Source organism: Pyxicephalus adspersus, chromosome 1 (genome assembly GCF_032062135.1).
Source record: "Pyxicephalus adspersus chromosome 1, UCB_Pads_2.0, whole genome shotgun sequence".
Taxonomy (NCBI): domain Eukaryota; kingdom Metazoa; phylum Chordata; class Amphibia; order Anura; family Pyxicephalidae; genus Pyxicephalus; species Pyxicephalus adspersus.
In genome coordinates, this window is record NC_092858.1 from 118030340 (window position 1) to 118054577 (window position 24238).

General features: G+C 37.0%; 1 protein-coding gene across 1 annotated transcript in view; it reads right to left on the reverse strand.

The window, feature by feature from the left end:
• PLXNA2 (plexin A2) overlaps positions 1-4992 on the reverse strand; it is a 182476-nt gene extending 177484 nt beyond the window's left edge. The window contains exon 1 of the mRNA XM_072411934.1: positions 4835-4992. The gene's annotated coding sequence lies outside the window, so the exon portion shown is untranslated. The remainder of the gene's footprint in view (positions 1-4834) is intronic.
• Positions 4993-24238: the final 19246 nt, after the last annotated feature.

A 24238-nucleotide genomic window follows, 5' to 3' on the forward strand; every position in this document is an offset into this window, starting at 1 on the left:
CCACGTGTTGGCCCCTGAATGACATGGCCGCCACGTGTTGGCCCCTGAATGACATGGCCGGCACGTGTTGGCCCCTGAATGATATGCCTTGTGTGTATCTGCACATAAAGAACATGGCTTGTGTGTGTGTTTGTTCATGAACCATCTATTTATATTAAATCTGAGCAATAACAGATTGTAGTGTGTGTTTATATATATATATATATATATATATATATATATATATATATGTGTGTGTGTGCGTGCTATAAAAACAGAAGCAATCTTAACCACATTGTTATTGTATTGACGTAGTTTATGCTATGTTATTTCGAACATCTGATACAAGGTTAGGAGAGACATTGCCTGCATCTAGTTCTATAGTACAAATGGTATTTTCTCTGTATTGCTAAAAAGAATAAAAAAAAACTCAAGAATTTAATCATCAATCTCATATTTCACTCTCAGATTGTCAAAGCAGGATTATCTACAAAAATGCTGTTTTACATGGGATTAACCGGTACCCTATAGAAAACAGATTTCCTTACTACTGTATACAGATGATGGCAACCAGTTTTTTTAATGCCTTACTGTAATGGATGAAAAGAAAATGGCTAAGACTCTCCTATACTCCTTCTGCATTATACATAATTTTAAAGAAAAAAGTAGCACAGGGCTCCGGTACATATTTACATTGATATATGTCAAATTTCCCTGTATATTATTTCATAGCAAATAGCCTTGGCTGAAGATGCTTCTCAAAAACTGTGCAATTATTAAGTTTATATGATGTCCACATTAAATACCCTGTCCAATATATTTCACATTGTGACATGTTGCCAAACCATTTAAAATAAATGGACTGAAAAATGGATGTTCATGGGCAAAATAACCTAAATAAGTATAGTAATGCACTACATCATTGTAAAGAGGTTCTAAAGGGGCCTTAATGAGGCACAGAGCTGGGGCCAGATGTATTCCTTTGGAAAATAAGTGCAAATGTGTTACAGTGTTAAAAACATATATTTAAGTGGTAATATCAGAGGAGTCCAGTGCAATTATTTCAAGGTTAATAATGATATACAAAGTTAAGTAACTGGTAGCAATGTATTACATTTCTGTATACTGAAGTCAGTGAATCTTTTTTTCAAGGATTTGCTGCTCTCTGCACCGTTTTTGTTGGCTAAAACAGGCTTGCTGCTACAATATAAGATCTCCTTATTGCCTCTATAAGAAAGCCTAAATGTTTCAAGGTCTCAGTCGTAACACCTAAATCTTTCATTATTTGCAACCATCAAGCAGTGCATGGCCAACAAAACTTTAAGTATTCATGATCAGTGACTGCTGTGTACAATAATACCTAGCAGAGGCAACTTTGTGATTTCGTGATGGTAGAAATGTTATGTTGCCACTGATATGATTAGAGTCCATTTTAGAAATATTTAGGTATAGCAACAATGTAAACATTTGGCAAACAACATGACCAGTAATCAAGAAAATAATAAATAACGTAATTAAAAAATAGATTTGACTAAAGCCACCACTATACAGCTTTTATAACATAAAAATATAAAACAGCAATTGTAAATACTCAAACCTGAAAATATAATATTAACACTGTACCAGAAATACAAAATATTTTTTTTGTATTTATATTAGTGCTTTTTTTACATGTTTTGTATTTTTGTTATAGGATTTGTATTGTTTTGATGATATATAGTGGTGCTGACATTTTTCATGCCTCACTCAAAAACTAAAAACAAATAAAAAGTTTTGGTTAGACATACACTTTAGCTTCATGCAAAGGATACATCCAACCATGTTCATTTTACCTTATTCTTGTTTTCATATCTATAGAACCTTTTCTGTTTAGTTTTGTAGATGCAACATTTTTTTAACGCTTTTAAACCATAATAGTTCTGTGGACCGGTTTTACTAAAGGGTAAAGAGTACTTGTGTGTACAATCTCTGATGCTTGAAGGTGCATTAACCAGAAACCCCATATGTAAAGACAACCTAAGTGTTCTTGCTTTGATTTCTGGACTACTAGGAAACCTTGAGAGCCTCAAGCAGTTGCAGTCACTTTCTATGTCACATGAAGATTTTTCAATTTGTTTGAGACTCTCCCGGCCAGTGGATCCCAATCCTTTACTCTCCCATGGAGAAGAGTGATGGAACAGATGTACTATATATTCACAGCTGTCGTGGGATTGTTGCACATACCAGTGCTGCAGCAAATTGTGTAATTAAGGATATCTCCTGTCATTCTTGAGGAGGTATCTACTAGTTTATGACCAGCCTAAGCTTTTCTGTATTGTAAAGTAACATCTAAAAGTCACATCTTTTACAAAATGTACCAGCTACAGACTGACTTAGAATATATCATAACAATGGACTCGTAATGTCAACAGGACCACCAACGTTCTTTTTTCAGCAGTAGCAGAATTATAGTTAACCAAGACTTTACACTGAATGGTGTCAAAGCCAAAACAACTTACTGTGTATCTTTAACTGCCGGAAATGGCGTCTGAATGGTAAGTGGTTAACATAATAATGTGGTCTATGGTTTAGCATAAATTGTACTTGAAGAACGTCATGCAAGGGGTTTTCAATTATTCAGGCTAATAAATGGCACATGACACTGAACATTACACATCTCACAGGTTTGTTGTCCAAATATGTCATAAGCATCCAACAAACCAACTCTCTAGGTTCTACAAATGTACAACAAAAGATGCAATCTCTAAAATTTGTAAAGCCTATAACTACTACCTATGGAATGGAATTCCTATGACGTGACACAAGAGAGGAAATTAGCTAAGCATTACATAAAATGCACTCAAATGTAAGACAAGCTTGATCAATTGTGCAGTTTTCTCCTGCTTAAATGACATGCGGTCTGTGACAACAGCAAGGTTATCAGTCTTATGTTACTCTCACAAGCGCTCTGTTTACCTTTTCCCATCACCTAAAAAGTGACAGACTGACACTGCTGGGTGACACCTCACATACACGTTGCTCGCCAAATCCTTTAAGTGCTTACAGGGCCCTGTTTACTTTCTAATTTTTTTCTCCGTCTTGCTTGACTTGCAAATGCAAAGAATTAAGTGAAAGCTTCCCAGAGTGAATGGGTGCAGAGATAAGCAACAGTATGACATTCGTATTCCTACAGCAAATCCCTGAAGTCTCAAAATGCAGCAATTAACTTTAAATCATAGCAGTCCATAAAGAAGAAGTCAGGGTAGTATTAAAAAATAGGCAAAAGAACCATAAGAACATAAATCTGACGTCTTATCACACTCCATCACAGCGTGCCGTAACAGCCATCCACCATATTTGAAAATGGGAACAAAAGTCTTTACCACCGTGCCATTCCATGTCTATTGTTCAATACCAAGCGTAACAGTGTTGAGAATAATACTTCTGAAAACCATGTAAACTCCCTGTAGTATAAGATGACCCCCAGCACATCCAAGCCATTAATGCCAAACTCATTTTACACACATCATTTGGACTTGGCATCAATGAATTCCAAGCTTTGACTTTGAGGGAACACATGAATACTTCTGCGGCACGGCAAGGGTGTTTATTACGTTGATGGATTTCCTTCACTCTAGACACCTTGCATCTATATAAAATAGTATTACATTCGATTTTTTGGGTGTACTTTGCAACTTTTCTATTGCAAACCCCCAAAATCCGTCATATACAAATAACTGGCATCGTCTTCCCTACAATAAAATCTTACACAATAGCGAAACCTAAACATGCCATGTTCACTTAATGGATATTTTACTAGCTGTAGCTCATCAATATTCCTTGTATATAAATCCACATTATAAGCAATTCAACAGTGCGGCTTCTCACTCATCTTTATATTCTAATTGAGATCCCCCCCCCCCCAAAACTTCTGTGCTATATGAACTGTGCAGGGTCCTAATAGATGAGTATCTCACACATCATTTGCACTGAAAATAGGATGCTACATATTAATATTAAACAGAAAAATACAATCACACAACCAAAAGCAATTTGAATATTACTGTAGGTGTGGTTTTCATTTTAACCTCTTCCTTAAATGATGGGGATGTCTGTGTTTAATGACCAATGCTGGGAACTGTGCTGCCATCTCATACCCATAGCAGCTAAAAAAGCCCAATAAGACAATCTCCAACACGAAAGAAGCCGCCAACTCCAAATTCAATAGGCGAAAAAGCAAATGGTGGTATATAAAGAATTCCATGAATAGATATAGAACAAACAGGCCAATAGGTCATTTACCCCATAAAGTAGACATAATGAATGAAACGCGTTGGCTCTTAGGGAACATCTGTCGCTGCGGTGAATGAGTAAACACAACCATTAATAATCATTTGGTAGAAAAATAGTAAATTACATTGTAAAAGCTGTCACCGGTCCCTGCGCCCCCCACACATTTTGCGCATTTTTAAGGTCACAGGAATCAAGTGACAGAGCTCCAGGAGTTAGGTGATCATTTTATATAAAAAGCAGTCAGTGTAATAAAAAAAAAACGGATAATGTTATTGATCTTATTATTGGAAACGTTCAGGCTGATCGCTAGCATAATTGATGATGATAGGGATCGCTGGTTTCCAGTGTGGATGAGCACCTGCAATGCATTACCCGCAGTACAGCAGGATTGGGGTCTATGTATAGGGATGGGGGTCCAGGAGACCATTCCCCCTTCCCTGTCTATACATCATACAGCTGTCCTCACATGGGGACAATTTCCAGCACTGGCTATACAGAAAATGCTCCTAGCTCCGGCTAATGAACGATATGAGCTCTGCAATACAGACCATCCGCCATCTAAGCCAGGAATAGCGCTCCTTACCTCCTCATTTCCTTCCAGTCAGAAGATAGCCGTCATGTGAGGCACAAAGGCAAGCCGATACGATGTGTATTCCTAAGCATGGAAGTGAATGGATGAGGAGCTGGCCGCTGCCACTGTCTGCCCTCCTATTCTTCCTGTGTGCAGCTCTCAGCCCTCGTCCTCTCTGCTTCCCTCTCACACATGCCAAGCCAGAAACTCCCCCTTCCATACACATTAGCAGCAGCCATACTGCCGGCCTCCATTGCCATGCAAATCATTAGCATACTGTCACAGCGAGCCTTAACCCTTCCCGAGCCAGCTCCCACATGACTGCTGGAGAATCACATGGACCATGAACATTCACCGCCAGAGAATGTATTCACCACTTTAGAAAAAGAGCCCAGTGTGTGTATGGCTCTAGCAAATGTAAATGTTTGGGATTATCTCAGGAGAAGGAGAGCCCCCTCCATGGACCAAATGTTTATTAGGGTACATTTTACCACAGCCAGCATCACCATCTTCATATACAACATATATACGTATAGAGCATTTTGTTTTTACCAGACAGGTGCAACACTATATATATTCTTAATGCCATTTTCCCAGGGATTGTTTCAGATAAAATAGGGGACCAGGCAAATATGAAGCCCCAAATATTAGCATTACAGCTCCCTGCACCCCGCCATTTTTGTCAAACTGTGGCCCTAGAGAAGGTAAGACTCTTCTACACCCGGCCCTGTTATACAGAGTCACTTTACTATTTATTTTACACTTACACTACTGTTTTTTTTTTATGTCTTATGATTATTATTATTTGCCATCTATCATATTTGTTTTTCGTTATTTAAACCAGGACATGTACAGTTTGATGGTACTTGTGTTAACCCTTTCAAATCCAGAACATTTTACCTTCCCTGCCCCATCTACACTGGAGTATCATTTCTTCTCCCTTAATTACAACCCTTTTACTGCCAGGGTGTGTTTTCTTATCCATTGGCATAATGACCCTTATTTTAACCTCTTCTTTGACATGGTATTATATATTCGCTGCCCTATTTCTGTCATCTGTCCTTATCCATGTCATCTGCTTCAGTGTGTACACACGCGCTAGGAATTTTTTAACCCTTTAAGTGCTGGTGAAATGTGTATTCCCTTTTCTGTGTTACCTGTTTCACATGTTTTTTACTCTTTAAACCAGTGATTACACCGGCTCACTGCTCCTTCACTGCTTCATGTGTAGACTTTGATTTTCATTTTGCCAGGCATATCTTTGTGCCTGGCTTCCTTGCTGAATAGCCAAGTGCAAGTGCAGATTCAGGCTCAAATAATATGGGAGATAAGTTAGCATGGTAGCCAGTTACAAAGATAGGCCAAACTAACCAGAAAGGTAGCAAGCTTCAGCAGATATATCTATTTGATGGATTTGGATATGGTGATTCTTACTTGAAGTACCTTAACCATTAGCAAGTGTTGGATTGCTGACCCTCCAGACATCATCCCAAAGCTATAACATTCTCACTTTGTTCCCTGAGGAAGCCTAAATGGCAAAACGCGTTGGGAATGTTACAGACATTTATTCCTTTCATTAGATTGTGGGCTCTAGTATATAAAAAAGTATGATAACTGAATACAAGTTTCCAGGTTTGCCAAAAAAAACCCAGCTTTCTCTGTCTCTTTTTTATATATATCTCTCATATCATTGGGCTTAGCGAGTTTAAACAGAACTTAAAAAGAAGGGGATTAGCCTTATATTTTTTATTCTACAATTTTCAATGAATACTGTAAAACCTTATTGTAAGAACAGTATTTAAATAGGCACATTTACTCAGTATATATTTGTAGTCTTTCTGTTAAGAAAGTAGACGTTCTAGAGACCACTATAAAAAATGTATCTGTAAAGAGAGCAACAAGGTCAGACCAGGTATCCTATGGTTACAAAGTCCATTTCCATTCCATTTAATTCAAAGAGATGGATTTCCTAAGGTCAGAGCTGGATGCCAGGCCATATGTATTTTTTCCAAGTGAACTTTTGTTAGTTATGTTATTTTCTATTATCAACAGAACAAACAGGTAGTGATGGAGGAAGAGGGGGTGATTTTTAGCTTCCTGCATACTTTTAACCCTTCCAAACCAGCACCCCTAACTGACTTTAAACCTTTGCCAGAACCCACAGAACACCACTGAGGGTATGGGTCGTGGGTTGGAGTTGTAAACTCAAAAGACAACAAGAAGAACAGATCATGTGCAGTCACTTGTACCTGAGCTGCTAAAAATAAGTAAAAACCTGGCCCATGCTTCACTTAACCCACCACCAACATTATTTTGTCAACCCACTAATATTTACCAACCATCCCAAAATCCCACCCCGCTACCTCTGCCAATAATTTCAACCCACTACAGCTCCAGCCCCACCACCACTGTTTCATTTATGCCACCATACCTTTCTTTCCAACACCTACCACCAACACCTTGATTGCCCCTCTGGAACCTATACCTATTCCCATCCTGGCCCTTACCCCCATAATCCTCCTGTTTGGTCCCATGCACCAACCCTGTTGACCATCCCAGACTCTATTCTTCCCACATCTGAGACACTCACTCCATTTCTTCCTAATTCCCCAGATTTATTTATTTATTTACAGTATTTTTTTTCTTATTCTCATACATCATACCCCTACTCCTTATGTAAAGAATTCTATAGGTTTGTACTAAAATTAATATTGTTATTTATATATCTATTTGATGGATTTGGATATGGTGATTCTTACTTGAAGTACCTTAACCATTAGCAAGTGTTGGATTGCTGACCCTCCAGACATCATCCCAAAGCTATAACATTCTCACTTTGTTCCCTGAGGAAGCCTAAATGGCAAAACGCGTTGGGAATGTTACAGACATTTATTCCTTTCATTAGATTGTGGGCTCTAGTATATAAAAAAGTATGATAACTGAATACAAGTTTCCAGGTTTGCCAAAAAAAACCCAGCTTTCTCTGTCTCTTTTTTATATATATCTCTCATATCATTGGGCTTAGCGAGTTTAAACAGAACTTAAAAAGAAGGGGATTAGCCTTATATTTTTTATTCTACAATTTTCAATGAATACTGTAAAACCTTATTGTAAGAACAGTATTTAAATAGGCACATTTACTCAGTATATATTTGTAGTCTTTCTGTTAAGAAAGTAGACGTTCTAGAGACCACTATAAAAAATGTATCTGTAAAGAGAGCAACAAGGTCAGACCAGGCATCCTATGGTTACAAAGTCCATTTCCATTCCATTTAATTCAAAGAGATGGATTTCCTAAGGTCAGAGCTGGATGCCAGGCCATATGTATTTTTTCCAAGTGAACTTTTGTTAGTTATGTTATTTTCTATTATCAACAGAACAAACAGGTAGTGATGGAGGAAGAGGGGGTGATTGTTAGCTTCCTGCATACTTTTAACCCTTCCAAACCAGCACCCCTAACTGACTTTAAACCTTTGCCAGAACCCACAGAACACCACTGAGGGTATGGGTCGTGGGTTGGAGTTGTAAACTCAAAAGACAACAAGAAGAACAGATCATGTGCAGTCACTTGTACCTGAGCTGCTAAAAATAAGTAAAAACCTGGCCCATGCTTCACTTAACCCACCACCAACATTATTTTGTCAACCCACTAATATTTACCAACCATCCCAAAATCCCACCCCGCTACCTCTGCCAATAATTTCAACCCACTACAGCTCCAGCCCCACCACCACTGTTTCATTTATGCCACCATACCTTTCTTTCCAACACCTACCACCAACACCTTGATTGCCCCTCTGGAACCTATTCCTATTCCCATCCTGGCCCTTACCCCCATAATCCTCCTGTTTGGTCCCATGCACCAACCCTGTTGACTATCCCAGACTCTATTCTTCCCACATCTGAGACACTCACTCCATTTCTTCCTAATTCCCCAGATTTATTTATTTATTTACAGTATTTTTTTTCTTATTCTCATACATCATACCCCTACTCCTTATGTAAAGAATTCTATAGGTTTGTACTAAAATTAATATTGTTATTTATAAAAAAACAAAAGTGTTGGTTTAATAATTTTATATTTACATAATAAAAATTATATTACGTAACAATATATATATTATATGATAATTATACACAAGTGGTTACATGGGTTTCTACTTACACATTAGCATATTGCAGGAATTTTTTTTTTCCTGAGCAGATAGTCCCAAAGTGCCTAACCTAAACTAAAACAAGTTAAACAGTCAAACATTATGCCAGTCTGTCCAGCGTTTCAAATATAATAATTTTAAACATGTCTTATTTATAATAAGGCATGATAAATTACAATTTCTTTAACTAAACCACCAAGCACAAAGTTCAAGAAAAGATTGTGCACTATGGGAGTTTGAGAAAGGCAATACAAAAAGGAACTTCCCAAGGTAATTACCTTAGAATAGCATGGTTCTGCTTGCTGAAATCCAACAGGGACTTTAGGTTTCCTTCAGAATATTATATGTGCAGGATACATCAACTATTATAATACCTGTTATTTTTTAAATATATTTTACTTTTCCCCAATATTAATTATATTACCAATGCAAAAAATGTAAGAAAAGCTGTAAAGAATCTGGGATTGCAGTCTGGAGTCTGAAGGCCTCTTCATCAACAAAAACTTTAGGTAAGACTTCTCCTTCCTCCAGTGGGCACTTGGAGTCCAGAAGGTTAAGGTCTCCTGCATAAAGTTTTTTTTTACCCATTTTAGATGGCATAAACACATAGGCATCACTTGTGCTTTCAAGGGTATCAGCATCAATGGACAGGAACCTATTGGGAGAGCCTGTGAAGTCAAAGCTTGCAAACAACTTTCTGGTGTAAGCAAAGAAATGGGTGTTGGGTGTCTCATAAAGGAAAGTCAAACAACCCTTGTTTGCTCTTTGCCCAGTTACCTAATCCACCCCAGGTCAGTTGCTTGTAGTCACACTCAAGGTGTATTTTCAGCAACAGAAAATCAAGCTGTAACAGTGTACAGTGAATAGTGCATTGGATCCCTTGTCTAATGGAAAAAAACAGCACAAAATACTGCCAATATGCAGATCTGTAGCACAGAAAGAACAAGGCAATGATGAAAATCCACTTCATTTTACAACCTTCATGAAAATAGGAAAAAAAAACAAAAAAATGCCTAAAAACACCCTGAATAAAACAGACATTTTGGACTAAAAATGAACCTCAATGCCTCCTTTGGATCTGCCCACTCTTCCTTCTTCCCAGAAACACTGTTTTCATTAATCAATGTTTTCTCCAAACAATCCAGCAAACCTGGAATAAATTTCTATTTGATAGCAAATGTTTTCAATTCTGGACCAGTTCCATTCCAGGTTTTTTGAATCACCCAGGTTCTCTGATGAAAGTGTATCCTCTCCAGTCTTGGGGATCTATAATAAATCAGGCCCATTGAGTGAGTTTTGACGTGCCTCTAATGAAGACATCATATAGATTAACTTAAAGCAAATAGTGGTAAATTTAGACTTAGAAGATTTAGTATTATGTCCATTTGGGACATGGAATTCTACATACCTAAATGTATACATACATATCAAAAAGGGTACATTTTATTTAGCATAACTAACCTTCAAAAAACAACACTAGAATCAACATAATTACAAACAGCTAAGTCATTGAAACTTTCTTAATACTGACACTAAAATAATTTGATTTTGTTTCTGGCATCTCTGCACTGCTTGTAAATTCAAAGACAGGGAGTTTATGGCATTATTAGGGACTAAGCCCAATAGTTTAGGCAAGTACTGATGTTGGCTTGAAAGACCAGTTATGTTTAAATGACCATGAGGTTGCAGTGCAGTTAGCACTTTCTCATGCCAGTGAACTGCTGCCATGGGGTAGACACTACAAATAGCTTCTCCCTGTTGTCCGTTATGCAATAAAAGTTATTATGTTTGAACAGGCAAAGACAGTTTACCAAAAAATATATATGAATTAATATTCTTGTATATGTAACATAAAGAAAACCAAATTATAAAAAAGCAAATAACTAAGCAGAAAGTGATGGAACCATCAAACTAGAAGTTTAGATAAGACCAGTAAATCCTTTAACAGTCCTGTAAGCTTACAGCTTATTGAGTGGGGCAGCCAGGGCAGAAAATCTTGTTATCCTTATTACACCTCACTTGTAATGGACTCTTCAGCTCCTCAGCAGTAATCTCTTTCCTTTAGTGGGTGGTATTTTTGCAATACCATGGAATCCTGGCAGTCTAGCCAATAAGATTTTTATGGGAAAGGGTGAGAAGATTTTTCACCAACTCTATGGATGTATTTATCTGCATCCTATACTTCACACAATGCTATAATTCACAGCTATCCTTTGAAAGACATATTTTTCATACCAAGTCATTGATCTGCAGGTATTTTATTGTATGCAATTGATATGTTTTGATTATACCACACATGTGTTTATTCTAGTGACATATGTATACATTTAACAGGAGACCTTTTGCTGGACTGTTAGAGTTAACATGAGTTAACAGGTGCACTCTGCACTTAAAAGCATATGTTAAGGCCAGTAACCATTTTTCTGTTTTTCCACAGTCCATTGTTTTGCTGGTAATTCATTGGTAACTGGTCATTTGGTTAACTGAACCACAGACCACCATTAGAGATATTCAAAATTGCAAAAATCTAATTAGATAAAAAATGTGACAAAATTGTATTCAATCTTGATTAGTTTGACTTTGAGGGCAGTTTTTAAGGAATAAACAGTCATAATGGAATTTCTGTTTCTTCAAGTACAATTGAGGTGGAATCAAACCCCTTTTTTTACAGGGACACATACTAAAGCAATGTCAAACTTATTATAGAGTTATGTAGAATTGCACAGTATTACTTCTAATAAACTCACCCATGTACAGAGACACATATATCCAATTTAAACTTAGTAGAATTTACTTTTTTTCTTCAGTAGAATCAAGGCATGTGAGTGCAGGGTTCATACTACAGCAATCTCCAACTTCATCTGTTACAGAAAATTAGGTTTTTGATTGTCCCCAAAAGCAAAGATAATTAGATTTGCCTTATGCCAAATGTTTGACTGAGTCAGGTTCGACTAGGTCGAATTTCTATGCCCATTTTAGTCATAATTTGACATCTGTCTTTTACAGTACTTGAGGTGGGAATTTATATAAAACATCAACTTTACCTGTGACAACAAATTTTCTAATATATAATTATATAATGATTTTCTGAACATTTGGGAGCAACTCTGAACTTCCTCTTTTTGTACAAATCCTTTTTACTTTCATGCAGACTTTCACAGAGCTTGTAAAATGTAATCCCAATGGGGGGGGGGGGGTCACTTGCTTGGGACGAACTGGCGAAACACAACTCTTTGAACAACAATATTACTCATCAGTTGTAGAAGAGTATACTTTAGGAAAGTGGTCTGCTAGGCTGTTCTGGCTGTTCATAGGGGGCTATGACCAGGTTGACTGGGGGGGGTTTACAGCTGTGTCATTGTCATTAATGATTTCTGGTCATAACAGCTGCAAACAAGGACATAAAAAACTGTGTGCCCCAGTAGAGTGGAATGCTTTTTTTTGGTTCTGGTACTTTAATAGTCAGCAACTTTGAGCTTGACAGGGTGATACAATCCAAAAAAATTTTTCAGAATCTGTCTTACTTGCTCTTGCCCATTTTGTTGATTGTGTTTAGGCTGTGACTCATCCATAGAAGAGTCATTGTCAGACTCAGAAGCTGAATTTCTATACTGCAATGACAATACATTTATACTCCTATCTTTGATTCTACATCTATACACATTTTAATCTTCTATTAAATTAAGTTGATTCCTAGCCATTTTTATAGCAAACACAAAAGTAACACTTGGTATAAAATGATTGTAATAATAAAATATGAAATTAACTTTTGTTATCAGAACCAGTTATGCAACTGTGGCAGGGGATCGGTATGTGCAAAATATTATTGAGGGATCAAAATAAACATCCTATGCACAGGGGATTAGTAGGCAAACATTATACAGAGGTAATCAGAAAGTACAATCTAATAACCAAGGATAATAATAAACACATTATACACTAAATATTAGGAGATGTAGACCACATATAACAAAAAATGTATGTATAGAGAATGTACAATAACAAGAAAAAGTTAACTCTTTTTTAAGGTTTTACGTATCAATACTTAATAATAATGAAAAAAAAATGTGGTCAATTTAGCAGAGAGAGAGAGAGGGAGTAAGAGAGATTAAGACCTATGGTAAATGCTGTGGAGGTTAACTACAAGCTGTTGATGTGGTGGTACTTGGTGCTAGTCACTCCACAAATTTGTCCCCTCAACTTAAGATATTGTTTTTAGGGCTGCCAAGCTAAGGTGGCTTTTTCATATTCATGGCTTTGCAAACCTAAAGAATGCTATCATGTTCTTTTGGAGAGAAATTCTTTCACTTGAAAAGACTTCAAAACAAACTATACTTTTTTAGTCTTCTAATTGAATTGTCAAACGTTCAAAAAAACTTTAACATTTAACATGCTAACTGAGAAAATTTTGGTGGTCCATGGTCCCCCGAGCAGAGTCAGGAGAAGTACCCCACTTGGGGGGGGGGGGGCACACCAGCCACAGACCATGTCCCTTATTACACCTCTTTGGACACAACCTGCCCACTCTCCCATCGTAGGCTCAGACTTGCGATGGGAGAGTGGGCAGGTTCTGGCATCAGGACGTCACTAAAGGGGAAGTTTCAGCAGGGTTCCGCTCCGTTGTTATCACCCTCCTCTCTGCGTAGAGCAGAACGGTGCTGTATGTACAGGACTCGTTCATGCATCGTGCAGTCCTTGGAAAGGATTGTGAAAGATCCTTTCCAACGATTATAATTGCACATGTTTATGCCGCTTAAGGCCCACTGTGCAGGAGTCAGGAAGCTGTGGAGGCGCTTACATGTTGCGCTGAGCCTCCTTATTTGAAAGGCCTAAAATCTAATGATTGCAAGGGGTCCACCAGGGGCAACTATGCCTAGGGAACAAAGAACTTGATAATGCTGGATGTACTTTGGATGTACTATATGAGATTTAATGCATATTTTTGGAGCAATAAAATGTAATAAAACAAGAGTGAGTATATTCAAATCAGGGGATTTCAGGGGAAGTCTTAGTATGGAAAATATTGTTTGACCAAGGCAAACCAGCTGAAAAATACCAGATCTGTAGTTTGACAATGGGTGAAATTATTTCACAAAAATTCTGTAGTATGAACAATTAGAAAACAAACTCCAAACTAGCTGTTTCTTCAGACCACTATCTAATGTTTATTGTAAACCTCAGATAACTAAAGAACACACATTTTATGTCTTGCCACAGACATCTTGGAATCATTAGGTCAGTAAGCATTTCTTTAAGACACTCCATTTCTGGTGGTTCTACCTTGAAAATGAAAAGATTTGGTGTCAACACCTTGTTGCTTTCACACTTTATTCATCTGTACCTAGAGAACCTACACATTTCTATATGACGGAGGTAAATTTCCTTTCTGATGTCATTGACAGAAGATTATTTTAGGAAAATAAAAGGGTCAAACTGATTTGCTGTGATGTGATGAGATAAGCTCTAGCACATTGTTAGCAAATGTTTTATCAGAAAAGTGGATTTTTTACTCAAGTGTGTAAAGACAAGGCATAGTTTTTCTTTGCAAGTCACACAATCTCAGCATTCTTGATGCAATGCCTTTGGCTTCTTTCAAGGCAAGCCTGTTACGGTGCTTTTGTTTGTAGAGGAAGGAATTCTGTGCTTTTTATTTTTCGTGACGGGACCATTGTCATGTAGAATAACAGTGGCTATTTATGACATGTTTTTCTTAATTTCCAGACAGTCCTGCTGGCAGTGAGAAATTGATTACAAAAAGTAGCTGTAGAATTAGATTTATCATAGTCTACCCTATTGCCCAAAGGTACCTTTTGTCAGACAGTTTTTTTTTTTACTTGATTTTTAAAAGACCTCATGTCATGATGCCAGAATGCTGAGCAATATGTTCAGGGGATATACGCCATGAAATTCAAGTGATTTCATCAGGTTTGAGTGGCACTTATGAACAGATCACAAACATGTTGATACAATCCCAAGCCATAGGTGTGGTAAAAAAAAGACTTTTTCTACTGCAAACAGTTCTTTATTACCTGCACATGTGTTGTGTATAGAGTTGCAGGAATTAGAAAAGACAGCTGGGGCAACTAGTAGTATTTGGTGATTGTTGACAAAGAAAGATGCTATAAAGAATATTTTTAAATATGATATCTTTTGCCATTATATTACATTTCAGTTGTTTGTTTTAAAGACTAATTTTTTTATCATCAAACACGAAAAGACAAATTCCTTTTTAGTGGTCCTATCCTATAATTCTGCTTTCCCTCTCAGTTCAGCCTGCCATGTAAAGCAGACCTTTTACCAATTATGTAAACTGCTATTTCTGATCTGGTTTAAATGCATGTACCTTACCTAGTTATTGCTCTGATCCTCTTCCTTTATTACCTACTGAATCACTGACCAAGAGTTTGTAGCTTAGTTATTTAACTAGTTGGCACACAACTTGTGCTGTGGTTACCTGCATGCTTGTTTCAGGTGTGACAAACTAAAAGATAAGCATTACATCCAGATAATTAGCATTCTTAAGAAAGAGTTCAGCAATGCCAGTTTACTTAATTCCCAAGTAGGTAGGTTCACTTTAAATACTTACTTATCTCTTCATTCCAACAATGTGCTGCATCTTTCTGGGAGAAAAATCTATTCAATACAGGGTGATGTGATTTGACCTTCTGCTCTCCCTCTTTTTCTTTTTCATAAGTCCAACCACATGTACTTATATTCAGTGATTAAAGTGTACCCCTTTATAGAAAGATCATGCATGCACGCCCAACTGCAGTCTAATGTATGTTAGTAACTTTATTGCTTTTGTTTGTGTCTGCTGTGTAGAAATAGTGTCTAGCAATAGGCAATACTAGACATGTTTAAACAATTCTTTTGTCAGTTACGACAAACAATTTAACAAATGTTCATTCTCCTGAACATGAAAATCACCCCTACTGAGTTCAACTCCTATGCAAACTATATGGTGTCTCGGTTATGATTGATGTTGTCTGTTTATTAACTTTACCCATTTATTTACATATGTATGGAAAAAAGAACTTATGTATGTTTTACCTAACTTGCAAATTAACCACATTAACCATCATGTCACTTAGGACGAGAAATGGGGGAAAAAAATCCCCCATTAGTAGGAACAAAGTTGGTGGTTAAAAAGGTGAATTTCCAACCCTTCTCCAATAAAATGTTATGTTTACTATTTTTCTATATAATGTGTCTTACAAAATAGGCATAGCTCTTGAATGTTTATCTAATAACCAACTATTACACTAACTATCATTACTTATCACTAGATTCATTGCTCCTAATTTGATACTGTTATGGCTACAACTGATAGAACAAACTTTATGATTGACTTTTTTGCAATATCACAAAATCTCAGAGGATGTTGGCATGTTAATATATTTAAGAGCTATTTAGCAAAATAGCTGCTATTTCTGCCAAACACTGGGAAATATCTGCTAAAAAATTCCCACATTTTTACCACTGGCTTGCTGATATGATGTTTGCTTCCTCTTAAGGATAGTGTTCATTTAATCAGTACTGGAGCATGAATGCCTTATGTCAGTAGACATTTAGGATGGCCCCATCTTTTTTAAGCATTAACCTTTTTATTGCTTTAAGATAGGAAAGCATGCCTTTGTGTGTCCACCTATCAGGTAAGCCACAGCCCCCAGGGTATTTATAGCTGAGCTTACCAATCACACTTGCAAATCAACAGGAAGACCTGTAAGGTAAGATACCAAAAATCCTCAATGACTTGGAGGTATTACAAAGTACCAGAATCTTCAAGTGGAAGTGAGAAACCCTTATTTTCCCATCAAACCGAGCCCAACGAGTCCTGTGCTGTCTCATGTTCCCTCTTTCCAGTGAAGGATGAAATGATGAACACAATCATCTTCTTGCTTTCTTCTTCTGGTTTCTTCTTCATGTTACGGGAACTCACACTGCGCAGAAAGCCCCTGATGACCCATGCCCAAACTCAGGAATGCACAGGAGGAGCAGGCAACAGCCTTATGGGATATGTCGTGGAAATATCCCAGAAGGCTGCAGGTTTCTCTTTAAGTCTTTACCACCGCGGCTAGCCCTCCTTTTATATAATATAAGGGATACTTTCCACTTTCAGTTGTCATGTTTCAAGGTTTGGAGTACCTGGGTTTACCACATTAAAGTAAAAAAATCTAATTTATCTCAGTCATAATATACCTAGCAGTTTAATGTGGCCAATAGGTATACCCAAATGCACTGAACAATATAAAGGTGTAAAATTTGTGAATCTACCCTGCTTTAATTGAATAATCCAATCATTATGGTGCCATAAGGTGTGGTGCAAATGTCAATTTGTTGAGTTACATGGCTGAAAGTTTGAATTGTTGTCATTTGCCCTAGGACTAAACTAGTCATCTCATATGTGGCTAGGATGTAAGAAAAACTTAGAAGCATCTATAACAATCATGTTTTGACACATTCCATGTTGACTGGATTAAGGTGATTAGCCAATTGTACTTGAAATACAGGGGAATGTTGCTGACAATCAGGACTAAGGAAGTTGCTTTATAAGTAGTGAGTGAGCTTTAGCTTTACAGAACAAATACAGTTAAATGTGACTGACTACTACACAGTCTTTCAGAAAAGAATGCAATTACTTTGTTTCTAAAAGGTATTTACAACAAGCCACTCAAATAATATTTGATAAAACAAACACATAAATAACACTGTAGAACACAAGACTAGTACATTAGGAGAATAACAAAATTATTTAAAGTGGAATTAAAGTTAAAAAAAACAAAAACTTGTGAGCAGTCAGGTTCTTTATCAAAGTAGGGGGCACTAGGCAATCTCCCTTCTACAACAAAAAAAACATATGTGCCTGATTACAATTATTTAAGCAAATTTACCCCTCCCTGCTCCCTCGCTGGCATCTTAACTCGGTCCCCTTTTGGGGTTCCGAATCTTCATCCATCATGATTGTCTAGGTAAAGATAATATAACCTATGGTAAATGCCTTGTATATATGTGGCCAGTTTGATAGTTAGCAGGTTGTAGACTGTACCAAGGAACTTTTAAAGCACTGTTAAGAAAGTTGGACTGCTGCACATCCCAAAGATTCTTAACAGGGTTAAAGTCTGGAAGTCTGGCCAATTCATTTGGGAAGATGATGTCTCTTACTCCCTGAATCACTCTTAAAATTTGAGCCCAAAGAATCCTGGCACTGCCACCTAGAAGGGGTTGCATCGGGGATGGGTGGGGGGGAGAGGGACTGCTGCACTGGGCCCTGTGAGAGCAGGGTCCCCACAAATTCTGTGCATAATCTCCTTTCCTGCCTGGCTGTCTTTACACAGCAGTTCAGCCCAGGCTTTGTGCAGACATGTATACATTTGTATCCTTTCCTAATTTTGTAACTTTCTCCTTCAGAACCAGAGCAGAACTAAGGCTTCGGGGTAACTGAATATTCAGATATATGTAGCATATTCTTATAGCAAGACAGCAGTTCACCAAACCGTACCTGCTCTGCAACCTCAAAGCAACTTCATCGCTAATGTAAACATAGTAATTTAAATAACATTTAGGCAGTTTTACTGCTTACAATTTGTGTATAATTAGTTAACATAGGCTTTACACAGGCTGTTTTAAGCGTTCCCCTTTTTTTCCAAACAGTTTTAATAAAAAATTAGTTCAATTAGTCATCAAGAAGGGGGTTTGGGGTTACAATTAGTCAGCACTATGTATTTTAGCACTGGAGGTGGCAATAATAGTTAGACCAGTGTCCCTCTCCTCTACATGCAGCCTGATTCAGTACACAGGTTTATCCCTAAATGCTAATGTAACCAGTAGCAACCTATGCAAAGTTCTGTTCATTGCTGACTGATTTCAGATGAATTTTGTCTGACACATGCAGTACCCCTATCTCTTGTTGGCCATCAGCAAGAGGGATCCTAGTGCTGGTGCTGAAACTGGGCAGGGAGCAAGGAAGCCAGGTAGAAGTAGAGGGTCTGGTAGCCAGCAAGGGAGCCAGTTGCAAGTGAACCCTTCTTGGGTAATACAGACCTCGCATCTGTACCTGGTTTCCTTGCTGCATATCCCAGACCCAACAGTTGCATCTGGCTCCTTTGCCTAGACCATGTGAACCTTGAAATGCTGAAAGTAGAGGTCTAGGTAAAAAATCTAGACTGCAAATCTTTTGGAAGTGTTCAAGAAATCTGACTGGATTCAGAATTTTTATTTTTCAGTGATTCATACTATTCCTTTCCATTGATATAGTATGGCTCAGCTGTCATCATCCAAGGCCTACTAAACTTATCAATGTCTGGCAGCAGGATTAGCCAAATCCCACAATGCTTGACAGTGTAATGTCAAATCAAAATTTAGATTGCTTATTTTCCATAATAATTCTAATCTGGGTCAAAGTTAACTCTGATCAGAACTTTATAACCACCATTAGCTGAAAATGTTCATAGTATGGGTCCCAGAAACTTCTGACTGTGGCCCCGTCTATAAATATGCTCCTGCTATCAGGAAAGCAAAAATATCTATTGATGGAAAAACCTGGTCATTCAGTATATTCAGGTAATCAACTCTAATTATTGTTTGGGCACATAATATTGGTGAACCCAGACCTGGCCAAATAAAGCAACCCCAGATTTCAAAATTTCAATACAGGTTGAACTTTAGGGATGCACTGCTTTAGCCGTCCCCAGTAAATCTGTACAGCATTATCCTAAATGTAAGTGGATGCTTTTTGGCATGCAACCATGTATGATGTGTTATTGATTATATGTATATACAAGGTTATGACCTTACCCTTGTTTATGTTTAGATATATTTCTGTCTGTAATGGTCCCCTGAGGAAGCCTAAAGGCGAAACGCGTCGGGATCTATTTGTATCCTTCTTCTGAATATTATTAGGATTACCTTGTCTAGATTGGAGATAACAAACCACACCCCTTGTTTTGGGTTACGATAAGGTGGTTTGTTTCTACTGTATATTTGATGTATTGTTTATAAAATATTATTATGTATTTGTACTTATAGTTTCACTGTATTTAGGTCCCCTGACACCTGAGGGAACATTAGTGAATTTTATGACTAAACATTTTGCTACAACAAACAAATACCCTGTCTTTTTTCTTCTCTTTACCACATTTTGAACTACATTACTATAAGGGTATGTGGCCTTCTTTTGATTAGCAGTGATTGATCAACATTTTTCCTCCTTTTGTTTCAATTTCAGGTATATACAACATTTAGATAAAGTAATATTTAGCTTAAATGCTTATCCGTTTCTTTTAGCTAGGATTAAATAAGTACTTTGCCCCAACTCCTAGCAAAATTCATCTACTGATTCTCATAATCTTTCACAAACCTAGCATCTGAAAGCCTGTACATCATACCATCATGCATCATATTCTTTTGGTCCATCTAAACAGGGAATATTTGTGAGCTATATGGGTGTGATCTGTGCTTTAAAAAAGTATATATATATATAGTAAAAGAAAATGAGAGTAGATGTCCTTCCCTTCTGGCCATTCAAGGTTTTGAATCTTCTATGCCTAAATAAGCTACCACAATGGGTATTCTTTTTAATAGAGGCCTTCTTCTCTAAATCAGTCAATCTTTGGGAAATAAACCCACCTAGATTGGCTACAAGAAGAATATCATGGTAGTACTGTATGAAAAAGCTTTGGGATTGTGTAGCTGGACATGGACACTCCTTGTCAGAAAGGGATTTGAGCTATGTGGTAATTGCCTGGCTAGGCTACTATTTATTTGTAGGTAATTTGTGGAAACACCGGGGATGTTTGTTTGATGATGCAAACGTAATGACACTGGCTGGACCAGTTTGGAACCTGTACTGCTGTGTGGACCTGCTACCTGTGGACCTGCTACCTCTATAAAACCTCATACACAGCAAAAACAATTGGTAATGGTAACTAAGAAGACCTACTATAAAGAAAAACATCCCATAGGCATGGGAGGGACTAGTAAAGGAGTGGTGGAATTCAGATTGTTTAGCAAAATTTTAACAATGCAAGAATGTACTGGCAACATGCTCACAATGCCCAGGTACAGGAAAGGTCCATGTGCATGGCAACCAGCTGTTCATATATTGAGTATTTCCAATATGACCTAATAAAAGCAAAATAGCAGCAAACTAAAAAAGACAATAAAGTAGCACATCAGACTAGAAGTGGTAATAAAGCTTAAAATTGTGGCAAAATCTCTTTGGATTCACTGGATTCTGAACAAAGCAGAGTGGTTTTCCACGCCGAGGATGATTTTCTCTTAATATCATTTTCCATTCATATTTTCATCAATATTACAGTTGCTCCTTTCATTTGACTACAAGTATTTGATCATCCATTTGTTTGAGAACTGCTGTGAATTACAATTGATTTTCCTGTTATAACTAATTGAAATATTGATTGTAACACCAAAAGGGGTTTTACTTTCAGCACAGAAAAAAAAAATACCCACACACTCACAAAAAAATCCTTACTTGTTTATTTTTCAAACTTCCTTCTGGCTAAGTATCATTCAAAAGCACATTTGAAAATGGAATTGTTTTGATTGATTTAACATTTTCATCTAATCGAAAATTATGCATACTGTATGGCTGGCTGAAAAAGACTCATGTCTACTGGGATCAACCAAAAGACAATGACAACAACTGGCATCTTCAGAACCCTAACCCCACAGCTAGTCCATAAAAAAAATCTCTTACAGGGCAACAATTTCCTAATACAAAAAGGCATCAGAGTGCTTCTGGATAAACATTTCACAGTGTTAATTCATATAAAATATTAATAGCCACTTATATTTTGTGCATTTAATTGGTTAGAACAAGCCCCCGCAGGGAACTATTCTAAAGTTTCATAGCTTTTAATTTAAAAAGCTCTTTTTGTATAAGGGAAATAAACATGAATCCAGAAAGCAATTACTGCAGTTGTGTGTGTATTTTTTTTGTTAATACACATATTTTCTAATGCAACTTGTATGAGAATCTGAATCCACTTTCATCATCTTGGAATCCATTGGAATTGTAACTTTAAACTTGGATAGAGAGAAACAATACTGTGCCAGTCAGATTTTGTTGCATGAACATATGCTGACAATGAACATGCTGATAGGAGGAGAGAGCAGAGAAATGTACTCTCACAGAAATGTAGTTTTCTTCTGCCTCCTAACTCTTCACAGGTTGGGGCTGAGAAAGTAACCAACTGTATTTATTTAATACTGCAGAAATACATTTTGGCAGGGTTGTCTAGCTGTTAGAACTAAATAAACAGAAATAAAACAACCAATAGGCATACTTTCCAATATTTATTTCAACATTCTTTTTAGCTTTTTGCCAGAGTTGAGTTTATTTGAATGATTTAATTCCCAAGTACCAAGTTAAAAAAACAGCGTGTTTTGTCCCAAGCAGTGAGTGTTGGGGTTTTGCTGACAAGTATGTGATCTTGCTTTCACTTGACTTCAGAATTTACAGGCAAACACCTATAAGCTAATTAACCTGCTTCCAGTTACTTGATTGCTGTGTTTTAGATGTGAATATTGCTTTTAGCTGCCTCAGCAGTCACAGCCAGTCTAGTGCTGCGAGAAAGTAGCAGCTACCTTCAGTGTCTCTGCAGTAAAAAAAAGAAATCTAGCATGCAGCATAATATATATAAACAGAAGAAAATATAAAAATCAAGTGGACCATTAGGACCTATGTTTATCTCAAGCATGTTTATTTCACTAACTATTAATTTACTCCTTACCTTTACTGGAAGTTTTTTTCCAAGCATTCACTACTGCTTTAAAATTATGCTTTCCAGCTTTATCATGAAAGTGCATCTATGCCAGACTATGGACATTAAACTCTTATATTCCTTACAAGTAGATGATGAGAATTCAAACAGGCCACTTCTGACCTATCTGCATTAAGGACCAATTTCTACTAAGGTTGCAATGTTACTTGTTGCGTTTAACCAAACATACCACATTGCATATGCCACATAGGCACCTCTCTGTTTGTCTGTTCATACTTCTGCCCGTCCATCTGTCAGTTCATAAAAAAAAGGGTTTAATATGGTTAGGATTAAGGCTATGCATATGTCTGTTCCTAGGTCTATTCATCCATCAATGACAAATACATTAAAAAGTGATTAGGTTAAAGTTTCTTTTTTAATTATTTTTTAGGACTAAGGCTTGGGGTCTGGCTTTACATCCTTTTTGTCTAATACCAAATGCTAAAGTAAGAAACCTTTAACATTGGGTATGTTATCTGTCTGTTTTTTGGTAATTTATATTTTTGGGCAGGGCTGGTTTTCGAGTAGGGTAACTTAGTTCTAGACTTTTTTTAAATGTTGTGTATTTTGTTTATTTCTCTATACTGCAGCCTCTACCAAATACATTGTTGCTTGTCTGCCCCCTGGATAGGCGGGTGACCTCTTTAGGTCATGGTGATCCATTCTCTCCAATAGTCACCCAAATGTAGAGCAATCCAAAGCAAGTATTGAGGGCCCCAATGCTACCAGTTGCGGTAGTTAGGAAGTACAGAGCTTGTAACAATTAGTCCTTAGTTAGTCTTATTGAATATTATTGATTTGAGATAACTTGAGTCTGCCTTGATTGCAGTCTCTTACTTACTACATTGTTGTTTTATACTGACCCTCTCATGAGTGATACTGGGAAATTAAATGCCCACTTGTATTCTGTCTGCATGATATTGGATTGTTTAGGTGTAACCAAACTGTTTGCCAGAAGAAATTGCAATTCTCTGAAAATCACATTTCTTTCAGGGCCTGTGTGTGTCAGTAAAAAAAAATAGAATTTGTTGGTTGTGGAGTATCTGTGGTTTGGAGGGTACAATGCCTAAAATGAACACTACTGGTACAGAAGGAGAATTCAAACAAACCAGCAATGCTTGTAATGCTACATTACACTGGTAGTATCAAAATGTTTCATTATATATGGTTTAATATTGGGATAAAATGTATGCTTATTAAATACAGCAAGCACTAACTTTGGTTACAAATAAATTGATAAATGTGCACTTTTTGAGCTTTTTCACATATTTTGTCTATTGACAAAATTAAAAGAGACAGCATAAGTGGTTAAATGTGACCCCTTTTCAACAACGATGAACCTTTAGACATATACGCACTTGGCTAGTTCATAGGGATTGTAAATCACTATTATACTGGCAGGCTAAGTATAAAACAATATATTCCTAGAAAATGTGTCATGTTCATTTTTAAATACGGTGTGACTGGTTATTATTTTTTTT